The 16,074-nt window shown below is 34.2% G+C and overlaps 1 protein-coding gene across 3 annotated transcripts in view; it reads left to right on the plus strand.

Moving 5' to 3' along the window:
- Positions 1–2,835: 2,835 nt before the first annotated feature.
- Positions 2,836–16,074, plus strand: part of LOC128176769 (zwei Ig domain protein zig-8-like) — a 42,732-nt gene continuing 29,493 nt past the window's right edge. Inside the window, exon 1 of one of the 3 annotated variants that reach the window (XM_052843299.1) lies at positions 2,836–2,973. The gene's annotated coding sequence lies outside the window, so the exon portion shown is untranslated. Of the gene's footprint in view, positions 2,974–13,600; positions 14,117–16,074 lie in introns of those variants that run through there. The other 2 variants (XM_052843300.1, XM_052843298.1) reach the window with 2 other exon arrangements.

Consider the following 16,074-nt stretch of genomic DNA (forward strand, 5'->3'; position numbering starts at 1 on the left):
GTCAGAATTTGGTTGTTTCACTAACGAATTTGTCATATACCATTTTAAATCAGTTTATGACAAATGGCATGAAATCTTAATGCGCCTACATTACATGTAAAAGATGTATCATCTAAATCTGTTCCACTGTATGTTGAAACGAACCTTTTAAGGCGTACCTCATGAATAAAGGATAAATAAAGGATACTAGTATAAAGAAAATAAGTTTCGCACAATATGTTCCTGGTTGCTTACAGAATTTGAAAATTAAAATCTCTTTCTCTCTCTTTTAAATTGTTCCGAAATGCTGCCTGTATGCACATCTCCATTTGCAACACAATGCTAAATAAAATCTACTGAAAACTCATTTTAAGATCTCGAGCCCGTTATACGTCAGAATAAGCTTAGACGGAAGGGTCTAGAACATTTAACGTCTGCGACATCAAAGATGATATGGTTTCTTTTACATAGATAACTTTATTGTGAGCGCATCAGAGCTGCTTCTTTGTACTGCAATGGGTTTAGATAGCATCTATTTTTCATCTGTCATGTTTAGCAGTTTTATGTGCAGAATATATAACTTCAAGGTTATAAGCTTTTGTAGTCAGAAGCGAGGCAGTGGCATTATAAACACGCACGAACTCCTTCAGAGTAACGATATGTAAAAAAATGAAATAATACCGGTATTGCATGAAAACATGATCCCATCTAGATATCATTTTTAAAAAGGGTAGATATGAAATACGACCTGAAATGACTAATTATCAGTAAAAATGACGAATCATACACTGAATTAATATATTTATATACATGTAAGCGAATTAAGGTTATTGCTATTTTTGGTGCTGCTTATGAATTCTAAATAAAGATGTATAAAATTCTTAACCACCACCACTTCTAAAATATTAAGTGTTATCATTTTTTTATTTAAAGAGCTGCAGGTCTGCAGCTCCGGGTTATGAGAACATTCGGATAAACGATCTCGGAGCTGCAGTGCCTCCCATCGTAAAAAAAAAAAAAACCTGCAATTTACGGCGCACATACATTGCGCTAGTATTGGACAGCTTATTTTTATTTCCGCACATATTCTGAACAAATATTTGATTCCAAAAAAGAATCGAACATTTTACTACAGATATCGTCACTTTGCTTGCCTCTGATGTTCTTTTAAACATCGCCACCAACCCCGTAAGGTGAAGTGGTGCAGTTTAATTGTTTATACGTAAAAATGTCGACTCTTGATCTCGACGTAAAAACATACTTTAATCTACCAAAGTCGGTGAGCGTGTTTCGGAGAAACTCTGAGACAATAAAGAGACCGTAACAGTAGTAGATTGCCTGAAAAATTTAATGGTACTAGAACCATTTTAACAGGAGCTTGGACTTTGGGTAGTTGTGTCAAACAGCAATGTGACGTAGGTCTGTCTATTTCATTTCTGGCCACTCAGCTCTGGCTCTTTGAAATCAACCAGATTTATCTGGCTTTTGAGCAAAGACTACGCAATCGGTGTATATTTCACTTGAAACCAGCGTCGTCTTTAACTTGTTTTGACGCAAGAAAAAGATAGTTACATCCTACCGAAAGTCCAAGGTCTTGTTAAAATGGTTCTAATTTTTCTCACAGAACTTGTGTGTAATAAGGTTAAGCAGCCCAAAAACTAGCGTAATTTTTTGTGCGGCGTAAATTGGGAGGTCGTCCATCCAAATTTTTTTTTCAGACCGGGAGCTACAGACCCGCAGATACGAATTCTCTAAAATTGGAGAACCGGCATTTAAAGTTCTACGAATTTGTTCTTTATTTTTACATTAAATAAAGATATTCTTCTCTTTAATTAAAAGAAAAATGTAATTTTTTTCTCTTAAAGTAAAGAGTTGTCTTTTTTTTTTGAGAGAGAATGTACCTTAATGTACCTTAGTAATCCTATCATAATATCTTATTAATGAACCATACTCTCTATGATCATGTAAATAACTCCAGCACGATTCACCCATTTCAACCAATAATCATACCCCCTGTAACAGACGGAGTCTTACATGCATTAATTATGAATGTGAATAATTCTTGGACTGATGTCTGTACGTAGCTTTGTTCTAACAAGGTCAACAGGTTAATTATCCGCAGAACACGTGACCTCAAGATGAACTTGCTGTACCGTCCAAGACTGTAACAGTTTTGCATAATGTCGGTGAGTTCATGAGTTTGTAATTTTTATAGAACCATTTTATTTGAATGTTCAAAAAATCAGCTTTAAATTACAAGGTACGAAAGTTTAATACATGCAGACGAACATAAGTTTGATTGCATGTCGATTTTGTAAAACACTAGATTTCCTGCAAGGAAGAAATATATTTGGTTCAATGAAACTTGGACAGAACAGAAAGCCCTGTTTGGCTGTTTACAAATCATGAATGAAAATTAAGAAACGCCCTGTGGAAACAAAAACACAAATAAAAAAAAGGTTTAAAATCGTTCCATTTAGCTTAGATAAATATTGGATGTCTAAACAGTGAATACTTTAAAAATACTCGTGGACTAACAATTGTGTCTATATTTTTAATGGGTTCTGGTGATGACCTCTATGAATAATACATTTAGATTACATAATATTCTTAACAAAAATATACGTTTCTCGCATCGTTTATACATATCTTTGATCTAATTTATGAGTGGTGTGTGCATCTGGCTTCGACAGAGAAGAAAACGCCGTCTATGTTCAATACCCACAGATTTGAGTAAGAATGCAACAGAGATTTCTTTTATTTCTGATGGTTTATTACGTGGATGCAACCTTTATTCTGAAGAAACCAGAAAGCGTTTATCTGTTTCAAACAGGATCTCTATTTTTCTATCCTCAGTGATGGTAAACTCTCCAAATATCGCCTGCCCATGAATGTCGATTGCTTTGGCAGCTTGCAGTGTTGGATCAATTTGAAAGGTCAATTTTCCCGCCAGTAAGTGTCTAAACAGACGACACAATGAATGACTTCGTTCTGGTAAGTAAACAAAAGATTTTAAGTTTATAATATGTGTGATGTAAGAATTTCTGAGAGAGAGAGAGAGAGAGAGAGAGAGAGAGAGAGAGAGAGAGAGAGAGAGAGAGATCTAAATACTTGACAAAAACATATGTCGGAATTGAAACGGTTCAATGAAGTAATTCATTATTGGAACAATTGTGCCTTTATATTTTTCCAATAAACTTTTAATCTTTGTTGATGAAAACTCTGAAATTTCCAGATCAGCGATATCTTAAAAGAGATACCCCCTCCCCCTTAAAACTGTTCAAGAATTGATAAGGGACAACCCAATCTTATGTTTTAACTGATTGAAATCTCTCAGTGATTTTGTGTATATTTCGCAAAGCCGTAAATCATATACGTACATGTATGTTTGTATATAATGAGTTCTCGTAGAAAAAAAAATTCTCTAAACAAACTTGTTTTAATACCAAGTGTGCCCATTCAATAAATGTGTACATAGGAGAAACACTTCTGATATATCATCAGGTGGTATCTAAAAGTTTAGTTTTTTGTGTAAACTTACCCGGTATTTCGTAACGGTTTTAAAGCCTCTGCCATCAAGATTGGCTGTACCCCCTCGCACTGATTCATGGGCACCTTTCATCGAACTATAAAATCGACCTACCGGGCCGCTGACATACTCCTGGTTTGTTGAATGCAGGATTACTGGGAAAAAAATATTTAACAAAAATGTAGTTAAAAGAAAATCTTTTCTGATAAGAATACTATTTTGCTAAGAGTTGTTGGAGTGGTTGAAACAAAGTGCTCTACTTTGTGGCGAGATTCCGTTGACACATCACTCGCGAGTTTGCCAAAATCCTAGGGTATGTTATATAAATGGTGCAATTTTTTGCTAATCATTTACATGCACTTTTTGTACCCATTTGATTAATAACTTGTGTTTTACACGCATAAAAAAATCGGTCAAAAATACAATGATTTTTAAACATTGAAGAATTTCACAAATTTTTACTTGTTTTAAATGAACTTTTAGAATGACACTGAAAGTAAGAATATAAAAATTCAAAAGTCAAATTATCATCAAAGAAATTTAGCTAGGCATTTCTGGTTCATATTTAGAAAAATAATTAAAATATTTTGGTATACAAATTCTCAATTTAATTCATGTTTCCCTGCTAAGCAAATAGTATCACTTTGTGTATTGAATAAAAAAATTATATAAAATTTGTTTCCATCAACACATTATGCGCCCAACAAATTTATCTTCTGAATTAATCTCCATTCAACATTATTATATAAGCGTACTTTTTGAATACAATACTATAACTACAGCTACTTTAAAACACGATCAATTGTCTTTCAGTATTCAGCAATCAAAAATAAGAAAGAAAAACAGATATATGAATTAAACAAAAAGCCCCAACGGATATATATAATATCACTTTCATCGAAAGCTATTTTCTCTGCTTTCATGCACACACAGATAATTGAGAAAAACAACATTTATAAATCATAAACAGCATAAAATGTGAAAAATGTATTGTTTCATTTCGAGAAAGTACATTGATTGCAAATCTATAACTAAAAATAAAACTCATATCAGTGTTAGATCAGACATGTTGGAATTTGAACAGTGCGAAATTAAAATTGAACATGCAGAATTTATGATATCGAACAGGACCCGTTATCAGGCCCTTGAAGAGAAAAATGATTGTTTTTTCAAAGGCAAATCAGCATCCGTGATAGAAGATGAATATTGCGCACTAAATGGCATATGGAGAGCAAAGATAACGTTGACATTGATGAACGTGTTCGAAGGTATTTTCTTCAAGGATTTCTTGAAGAAAAATAGGTCTGTATTAGTTTATAATTTATTATTAAAAGGGAGTGGGATGGAAAGTCTGAATACTTACTATCAACTTCTGCTCTGAGAGAGAGAGAGTGAGAGAGAGAGAGAGAGAGAGAGAGAGAGAGAGAGAGAGATATCGATCCTTGCCCACGAATGTACATCCCCACGAACATATACACAAGCATTTGTTTAATTTTTATTAACGATATTGAACCTGCTACCATCGAAATTACGTCACCACGAACCAGAAAATGTTGGCTATACCCACGAACATTGACCCCCACGAATAAAACTGATTTCACAGTATTTCTCTACCGCTTTAAAGTCACGCAAGCGCAGGGGGTGTAAATAATGTAACATTGGATAAGGCATAAACAAACGGCCTCTCAATGAAATCCAATATCTTATTTGTATATCTATTAAGATTAACTCTGTTAAAATGTGTGTTTCTGACTGCAAACACAAATAACTTAAAATTCGTATTCTTTTCTCAGTCCGTCAATCCCAATGTAAATATTTTCAGACAGCAATCGCAATCACGTGGTACTCAAATCAATGTCCAAAAGAACAAAAAATCTTTTACATGATGAGTTTTAACTAATTGTTAGCTGATAGGTGTTGAATTGGAATACGTGAAAACTCCCGTAAGATCAAATAAAAATATAATATAAATTAAAAAAAAAAAGTTTTAAAATATTTTTTGGAAATATTTTAACTGTGTTACCGCTCTCTCTCTCTCTCTCTCTCTCTCTCTCTCTCTCTCTCTCTCTCTCTCTCTCTCTCTCTCTCTCTCAGCAGTTGAGAGAAAGGATTAAGACTTTCTATACCTCTCCCTTTTAACAAATTATAAATTGATACAGACAAATCCTCGAAAATACTTTCGAACACGTTCATTCAAAATATATTAGATACAATGTATACTTATGAACAATCAGTAATCTAAATCTCCTTCATCCTCCCTTCAACGTGTGGATTCAAGGAATGTATATAGACCCTTATCTTCTTGATGTACTTTTACATAATGATTGTGAATTCTCGTACTTGGCATGTAGCATTCTTGACCTGTCAAACAATATTTTTGTAAGAAAGTTCTTAACCTTATGCTTGGATACTGAAATCTGAACTGCTCTTCAGTTTTTCCAACCGAGTTTTTGGGACCAAAAAATCAATGTAAAGACCAAGTTTGGGAATTTTTTTTGCACAGTTTGGGATGACACGCCTAAATTTCGATCTTTCACCTGTCGCGTGTCATATACCTATGACAAATTACTCTATAAGAGGTTTGTTCTTAAAAAAAAAACCCACTAAAGATCAAGTATCTATTTAGTATTTAACGTTACTTAGTGTGGCATGCAACTGTATTCTAAAAATCGTAATGTTTAAAAAGCTATGAAAATATACATATACATTGGTTTAAAACAAGATATGTGGTTTCATTCAAACTTTGTACATAAGTTGATTACAGCAAATACCTGTATAATTATATAATACAAGAAATGAGAAAACACCAATTTCAGTGCATGTTACTTGAGCAAGTTTAAAGTATATCGAAAGTATTTCGGAAAAAGAATATTGAGGGGAACAAAGGCGCCCTGTCCCCTTAAGAATAATTCTATTGTAAATTGATCTAAGATATAAATGATGGAATCTTCTTTAGCTTAGTGATTTGTATTTTATAATAATTGACAATTAATGAAGTCTGTAAGGTGTCTGTGGCGTTTTGTTTTTGTTGTAGCGCATCTCGTACTGTGAGCTTAATTGGTGAAAGTAGGCGAAACATTTTTTCTAACGATTTTATTTTTGTCAATTATCAATAAAAGATAAGAAAAAATATCAGGAATGAAATTTTTCAGTAAATCCTGCAAAAGAACCTTTGGCTCTCGCCACCAAAACCCATTTAAAACATGCAAAAAGGCGGAAGAGTTCCGAATGAGTTATGTGCAATTTGGCTGGGAAAACTATTCCTTCGATATTTGTTCATCGATGTTTCAACACAGGCCAGAAACAAACGAGGATCATAAACAACAGAAATGACCCGTGACATATTGATATTTTGGGGGTGAGAGAACGCAGATTGAAACCTTTTGATTTCCGGAACGAGATGTCCATGTCGGATAATGGTGTTCCCATGTGTTGTGTAACTCTCTTGTAAGCGTGTAAAGCGATTTGAAAGGTTTTTATTTTAGGTTTGTCTGTACGGCGTTTTAACAGCATATAGTAAAGTAATAATGAAAAGAACTGCTCTTTCATATCTGCGGGAAAAAAAATAACAAGCATGAAGAGGAACAAAAATAAGCCTTCACTATCAACGTGCTGAAATTCTGATAACAAAACGTATTGAATTTATGCTTAACTGAGATATCGAAAACAGATATGATGTAACCAGAGGCAAACAAATCGGACAATCACAAAAACGAGCCTTGTGAGGGTCTGGGATTCCTTCATTGATGTAAAGCATTCTTTCAACTTTTTTTTAAACAGAAAATCACTATATGTACAACAAGATCTTGGTCGATAATCCTCATCTACTCAATATTAATGTAGTTTTCCCTTCAAGAAATTCGATTCTTTAATTTTTTTCATAATAACACCATGATTGCACATGTATAACCGAAAATAAAAATATGATATAATTGAACTAGATCAGAAATAAAATTTATAATTATTTGAGTGTTATCAGGTTATGCGTGGGTGTACACAAAATCGAAATCTTAGCCACTTTTTCAATAAAATGCATTAGATGAAGGTGAAATCTTCAAGTTTGATGCCTACTACACAAGGAAGTGAAAATTCAAGGAGATTTTTCACATCAAATTATTATACAACTTCAATGAATATTCCTGAATTGAAAATAAATCTTAACTACTTTGACGAAATTATCACCTAATTGACACCTTTCGCATAATAATTCGATGATATCAAATTTGTTTCCCCCACAATCTCCCAGTTTATTGGGCGTTTTATGCAAACGAAACAATGCCATTATTAGTTTTACATGGCAAATTGGTTATCATGAGCATATAACTGTCTTCTGCAATGAATGAACATAGTAAATATTGACATTTGTGAGAGTGAGGGATTTTAAAAATGTTTTTTTCCAAGCTCATATGTTCAGAACTTTTGTCTCTCGAGCTTCTTCAATTTGAAAGAAGATTAGAAACATATCATTCGAAACCTTACGAAAAGTACATCGGAATCCCTCGAGAGTTGCATGCCAAATTAACCAAAAGTATCGCTGAGCCCAAAATTAAGTTGAGGAAACGGCTACAGCCGGACTGAGTTTTGTTACAAAGCATGGCGTACAAATGCCGGACAGGGGGTACAGCTTTGGAACGATTGTGTATATTATGCGATTATTAAAGAATGACATTAGATAGGCACACATGATGTAAACGTGGCACCAAGGGATTTATTGTTTCATTTCTTGTACTACATGCTTTGTTTCTCTGGAGACCTAACGAATTTGCATTGTATATTGCCCGGGCATTGCTCTGTTCTGCTCAATCTTTCTATTTCTGCTTGTCTCAGCGAATTTCTATTGAAGCCTACTAACGCTAACAGCAAATAAAAAATCGAGCGACTACCCGGAACAGTTACGATGTCTATTCAAATACTATGTTGCCCTTTATGGCGAGAAAAACCACAAGTTACTTGTAATGGGATTTTTGAGAATATTTTGCACGGGAAAGGGAACTGAAATAACCTTCAATGATCAAACGAGCAATTATTGAAATCAAAGATATATTGGTTTCCAATTTCCGGGCCAAAGGGTGAAGATAAAAATTATTCTCTTTTCCATCATGACTTTATTTATCAATTAACCTGCTGTCTAAGAAAAAAAAAACAAGGTATGCCGTTATATGGTAGGCAAGAAATTTGTTTGAGAACAATGAGAGAGAGAGAGAGAAGAGAGAGAGAGAGAGAGAGAGAGAGAGAGAGAGAGAGAGGTGTTAAATTCTTTAAGCGAAGTTCACAGAATTATAATGGTCATTTTCTTACATATAATAGTTAGTGCTATCTTAATGTACGCAATTTATTACATTTAGTACCGTAGGTACATGTATATATCATTATCATATGTTGAAATCCGGATCTGGCAATTCTTCGGCTACCCCTTTGGGAGAACGTGTAATAAGAAGCCATCTGTGAATTATAAGAGTTAGAGTAAGTAGAGTCGGTATGTGGTGGTCACACATCAACAATAATTACTCCCGATATTACATACAGACCGGAACTGCAATTCCTACATGAGAACTTGTATTACCCGGATGTCATACAGATCTACCAGATGTCAGACATGGCCAGGGAATGCTGATCGAGGGATTAATATACTTAACGACTTATCAATGACCAAACAGGACTGGTACTGAATGGTTGATAAAGGCACAAGGCAGTAGCTTTATGGCATGGGGAAAATCGTCTTTAAGGCTGAGAAAGATACTCTTCCCTTAAACGCTTTCATCCTGCCTCGGCTCTTTCCCTTTTTTTCCTTTGGATTCTTTGACAGACAAAGAGCAAATCATTTTCATGATGTATTGATTGGCGAATCCTATTTGTACATAGATAATTGGATAAATATATTCTCAGTGGAACTCTTCTGAAACCCTGTATCCCTACGTAATTCATGTCAAAAACATTCACTCACGATATCCCAGCACAAAAACATCTAACCTCGGCTACGATACAGGGATGCGCATTTCGCCGGTCAATTATTACATGCCGAAAGCCAATCAGAGATAATGTAACGATTTAGATGAGCCAAGGTAAAGATAGTTTCAATGAGGGAATGGCTAGCTTAGTGTATTCCGAACACAAGTATTTCGACCGAGCTCTACTCTATGTATAATATAACGCCTCACTAGTACATTGTATACATGTACTCCGGATATATCTCAACCACTGAATTGAGTTGAATATTGCAAGTACCCAACTATACTATACAATTCATGCAAAGGACTTTGCCTTTGTAAATAAGATGCCGATGATATCGCGTTATGGTTGATTTTAAATGTTCCCGCAAAAGCATCTATAATTTATTTATTTTTATTTATTTATTCGCCAATCAAGGGCCCTCAGGGGGCATATACATTAAAAAAAAATAATAATAATAATATCATGATTATAACAAATAATGAATGAAATACTGCTCACAATGTCCAGGCAACAATATGCAAAATGTTTCATTAATACAATGAAATATATGTATGGGATTTACACATCAGTGAATACAATAGCTATACAGAAACAAAGTGGCCTGAAAACAGAGAGTACCAAGGGACGGTGCCTGCACAGTCGATGAGACTGGTCTACTTGTACTCAAAGTGTTCAAGCCAGTATGCTTATACATAACATAACCCCCCCTCCCCCCAACCAAAGTAAATACACTGCATAATATATCTGTATATATAACTATAACCATTATATTCCACCTTTAAGAATCATTTCACTGAGTTGTACAAGTACTTGTAGATCTTCAGTTGTCATAAGCCAGTAAAATTTTTGGTTATTGTCCATATATTGAAAATTTTTACAAGAGTCATTAGCTAATTTGTACAGAGTATCTCTTAATGCCTTATTATGATCACATGAGAATAAAAAATGTTTTTCATCATCCACTGATTTGACATTACATCTATTACAGTATCTTTCTTGTCGTGGAATGTCTTGATATCGTCCTCTTTCAATATTAAGTCTATGAGCGGAAATGCGAAAACGAGTTAAACTTCTCCTCTGCTCAAAATTTTTAAGTAATCTTAGGTAGTTCTCTTGGCCAAAATTTTGCTTAAAAGTGCTGTAGCAACTTAGTTTTTTGTCAGCGTGTATAGTGAATTTAGAATTCCATTCTTTAATAAAATATTTAAATAGATAGTCTCTAAGTGCTCTTTTGAATTTTTGTTTTGTTACTGACAGTAAATTGTTTGTGCCATCAATGCTGTTAGTTAAAAAATGAATTGAGCCATACCAGGAGGGAGTATTTTGTTGAAACAACTGTTTTGATTCACAATAAGCATTATACAAAAGTGGAAATGATTGACTTTGATTCTCAAGTCTGTACCAATAACTTAACATAGATCTTATGATATCAAAATGTAAGGGAAATCTTCCCAATTCAGATAGAACAGCAAAGTTTGTTGCAGATTTATGTACACCAAGTATCGATTTGCAAAACTTAAGATGCAATTTGTCACAAAGTGTGCTGGAATAAATTTTGTCCATTGTACAACCAGGGTGAATTTTTTTAGCAAATGGATTAAAATACCCCCAAATTTCTGCTCCGTACATTAAAATAGGTTTAATAGTATGATCAAAAATATGAATTGTGGTTTTGATGTCTGGATTCATAGAAATAGTCTTTTTTGAGTTTGAAAAATGATTTTAAGGCTTTTTGATAAAGCTGCTTTTGAGCAAAGGAGAATGAGCCTGAGGAACAAAATGACACACCTAAGTATTTGTATTCAGAGACACATTCAAGTTCAACATCAGCAAAGTTAAATTTGGATTTAGAGAGCCTGCCTGCTTTATTGAAAACTATTATCTTGGTTTTGGATGTATTAATATTGAGACACCAATCATTGCAGTATTTTTGCAAGATATTAAGCTTTTGTTGCAAACCATCTGCTGATGAAGATAATAAAATTATATCGTCCGCATACATCAAGCAATTGATTGGATTTGAGTTTAAAAACACAGGATCAGCAGACAAGTGCAAGTATTTCGGGAGATCATTAATGAAAATTTTAAATAAGTTGGGACTAAGATTGTCACCCTGTTTTACACCCATCTTTATTGGGAAAAAGTCTGTGATGTTATGTTCTAGTTTGATACAAGATTTGCTTGATGAATACATACTTTTGATAGTGTTATAAAAGTTTGTTCCTACACCAATTTTGAGGAGTTTAATTTTAATTCCTGTATGAATGACTGTGTCAAAAGCTTTTTGAAAATCAACAAAACAGGCATACACTCTACCATCCTTAGAACTACAATACTTATCAATAATAGTCTTAAGAATATACATATGATCTGACGTTCTTGCTTTTCTTGTAAATCCAATCTGACAGTCGTCAATAATGTGATACTTTTCCAAAAATTTATCTAGCCGAATATCCAATATTTTATTAAAGAGCTTCCCAATTGCATTTGAAACAGTAATGCCTCTATAATTATTTGGGTCAGAAATATCATTACTTTTGTGGATAGGTGTAATGTAACCTGAAGACCAAAGTTTGGGATAATATCCGAAAGTAAGACAGCCATTAAATAACTTGTGTAGAGATGGTAATAAAACAGTTTGACCGCATTTAATCATGTAGTTAGAGATATTGTCTAAACCAGGAGCTTTTCCACTTTTTAGTTTTGAAATAGCATTTGATATTTCAGCTATCGATATGTGACTGTCAAGTTCAGTGAAACATTTTTCTTTTTCCAGTTCTGTAAGGATATTTTCTAGTTGTATTAAGCGTTGGGTGAACTTGGGTTTTGGTGTGTTTAAATTTTGGAAGTGGGAGACCCAAGTTGGTGGGTCAACTGCTTCTGAGACATTATCTCTTTCAATACCTCGTAGCTTGTCAATTAATTTCCAGTAAGATCTAGGATTTTCATTATTGTTCAATCGGGTTGGTTAGACCAGCGAATCAAGGTAAAAATATATTTTTTCAATTGCAAAGTCAGAACATGCACCACGCGGTAAAATACAACATGCACTATACTATGAGTACATGTACCTATAGCGCAGATTTATTTTGAGTACACAATATTTTCTTGAATGTTGTACCTGTTCTAAATGCATTTGCAATGTGGTTTGCTTTAGGAAGCGAGATCGTTCTTCAACATTTATGTCGTCAAATACATGTATTACACAAAATCTCGGTCGCTCGGAAAGATCGTGACATCAATGCACTTCTTGTTGTGACATCGGAAACCATGCTGAGTATAATCGAACGGGAATCACAATTTCATCTCTTTTCCTTAAGCTTGACAATATTTATTTCGCTTAGTATTCCAATTGTATCGAACATTCATTCACGATTGGATTTTGCGCCGTTGTAAAAAGATCGACTAGAGTCGCGAACAAAACTGTGTATTCGCCAATTCAGCAGTCTTTATAAGCAAATAATCGAATTCCTTTTGAAGTATTTGCAAATGAAAGCTGAGAAAAATGTGGTCAGAAAATCGGACCATTAGCATCAATACGGAAAATTCAATATATACACTAATGAGACGAAAACATCATGCTGGGGCTTTATGGCCCGATCTTTGAAAAACGGGGGGAGGGAATGTTGTTTAATATGTTTATCATAAATCTTCCATTTATCGCACATTGCTCTCGTTATTGATACAAAAGCTCTTTTCAGCAATTGTTGGCATCCTTTGAAAAGTGCCTTTAGTCGTAATATAAATACCGCGATCGAATTTATTTGCAAGTTGCTCTCAACCGTGCAACATTAAGTGTATATCTTTATAAGTGGAGTTGCCGATGCAAAATAAAACGTGTTTCTTTTTCTGTTACATTTATAAAACTTTAAGAAAATAGGCAGAAAAGAAAAAAGAAAGAAATAACACCACAAGTGCATGTTTATCGACATACTATCCAACTTTTCTTCACTTTTTTATGCTGTAGCTATGTGCACGGGCTAATAAACAGTCTGCCAATCTCTGTCGCTGTCAAATTTCTTGCATTCACAACAACAATCGTAATTCGCTGAAAAGGTGGAAGATATAATTCATTAGAACATGTTACGATTGCGCAGTAACCATTTCTCCGCCTTCCGCAGATTCTGTTTGGCATGTCACAAACATCTGAGCTATTGCATCAATTAGTGACTTCAGCGAATGGAGGGGCTCTACCAATTACACAAAATGACTTTTCTGTAATATGCCGTAATAACTATCATATTTTTGCTCTCTTGGTTGACTCGATTCTAGGTGTTCGATTGAAATACATATAACTTGAAACGAGTGATTTCGATACGCAGACGGGTCCTTTAAATCTCGTCGCTTTTTTTATATGAATCAGAAAGCACGCGCTATGCTACAATACACTACATACATGTGTATCCTTACCTGAGCCTTGTACCGATTTATATTTCTGGAGTGAATTGCTGAGAAGGGATTTGTTTTTTTTTAACTGTGTCGGTGATCGAATTAATTGTTGACGGAACTGTTATATTCCCTCCTGCTTTTCTCGCCTTTCTGTGACAGGCTTTTATTTTTGCTTCCCGATTCTGACTTTATTCCAGGCGAGATTCTTTTCTTACGGAGCAAGTTTTTCTTATTTCCTTTACGCCTTCTAATCGGCCGTGACAATAGGTATGTATCTTTGTGTCCAAATCAATCTGTGTATGCTGTCAGCTAGGACTTGAGTCAAATTGATAGCAAGTCAACATCTTTTCAATGGTCATGTAACATGGTCAATGTTTTTAACATTAGAAGAAATATTTTTATATACACAACCAAAAATGTCAGAACATCAATCAAAGTGCGATTGTTCTTACTGTTGATGTGAAATTCTTTAACTGAATTACAAATACATGGAATTTTTCTTTTCTTTTTTCTTTTTTTTTATAAATTCTGCACCTGAAAAATATCAGTATTTCAGGCAGATTGACAAGCAAAAAGTAAGAATTTTAAATTTAAGAATGGTCCCAAGATAAAAGAGACGTTTATGGTCTTTGGGGGTTATTGTATATTTATGAAGGCTTTATTTGTTAAAGTTGATATTGTTTCAGCATCAGATGGATGAGTGTGCTTAATTACACGCGAAAAAGCCCAGAATCGTGGAATATAACACAATGAACGCGAGAAAATTAACTCTTCCAAGTACAAGAATCAAAGGTTCAATACACAAAGTTTTTGCGCTCCGCTTTTGTTTGACATCCCATCATATCCTCGTTTGCTACCGCTAAATGGACGTCAATGTTTATTTATTAATATTCTGTACCTTTTGACACATTGAAAAGTTTCCACACTTGATCGATATAATACATCAAAAAATCCTTCTGGGTCTATATATTAAACTGTATTTGGTTGATTGGATATTGAATAATTTTTTTCAATCGCAAGTTACAGGGTGTATTTTGTTCAGGAATACAGACAATCACTCGCTTGATAAAGTCACTGCATTGACTGTGTTAAACGTAGAGGAACGACTCTTTTTAACATATGTCATAGAAATAGGTAATCCGTCTGCAAGAATTCACCAAAAGGTACTAAAGACCTGAATGTTTATATAATAAAATGAAAATAGTCTACCTGAATATGATTATATTTTAACAATTCAATTTTTTTTTGGGGGGGGGGGGTGAGGGCAACTTTAAGTTGCCAATATTATCCCCACCCTAGCCGTGTGTAAAGACGAATCCTTGTTTTGATTAGGTTCTTTTAACTTTGTGGAATAATTCTTCATTACGAGTCTTTATTACAATTGTGTGTGTGTTCTTTCAAAACATTTTTCAAAAAGACTTCTTGTAATAAAAGTTATGCCAACAAACATCGTATATTAACTTATTTTCACTCGAAATTAAATGGACACAGAAGCACAATATTGATTAAAGTCGCTTACAACCGTGTCCCTAATAAAACACTAAAACGTTTTCATTTTGCCAGGCCATGGCTATCAGCTGACCAACTGTTTGGGAAGTGATTATATAAGGCTTATAGTCTTTAGGTAACGCCACTTTGTCAACGTTTCAAAGACGAAAAGTGTGCTAAGCCAGCATTCTTCGTAAATCCTTTCGAATGGTCCTTCAAATGAGTAAACAAATGTTCATGTCACTTATATACCAGATATTTTAAGTTGGTAAGCGAGCATGCCGTGCATATATACAAATATAACGAGATACATATGTACATCGATCACTTTATTTCATTTCGTTGTCTTTCTTAAACCTTAAAAGCCGCAGGTACCACCTGTTGCGCAAACCATTAAGAAGTAAGGAAAAAAAATAAAACCAATTTACAATCAACATCATGCAACAGATTGGGAGAAAAATCTCATCTAGAATCTCTTCAAACATTGATTATTGTAAAGAGTTTGAATTCTCCATGGTTTATGGATGTTTTTTCAAAAAAAGGTGCAAGTTAACTGGTTAAGCGGAGCGTTTCGACATGTAAAACTTGATTGTTTGTTTTACAAGATCTTTATTTTGTTGACATACAACGATAAACTAGCAACCACCGTGTTTTGTGCCTCAATTAACAACCTTTACTTGAAAGCGTTGGTCATGGTAAACTAATTTTACTCCATGTAACACCTATGTGAGATTCCG

The sequence above is a fragment of the Crassostrea angulata genome, chromosome 3 (assembly GCF_025612915.1).
Source record: "Crassostrea angulata isolate pt1a10 chromosome 3, ASM2561291v2, whole genome shotgun sequence".
Classification (NCBI taxonomy): domain Eukaryota; kingdom Metazoa; phylum Mollusca; class Bivalvia; order Ostreida; family Ostreidae; genus Magallana; species Magallana angulata.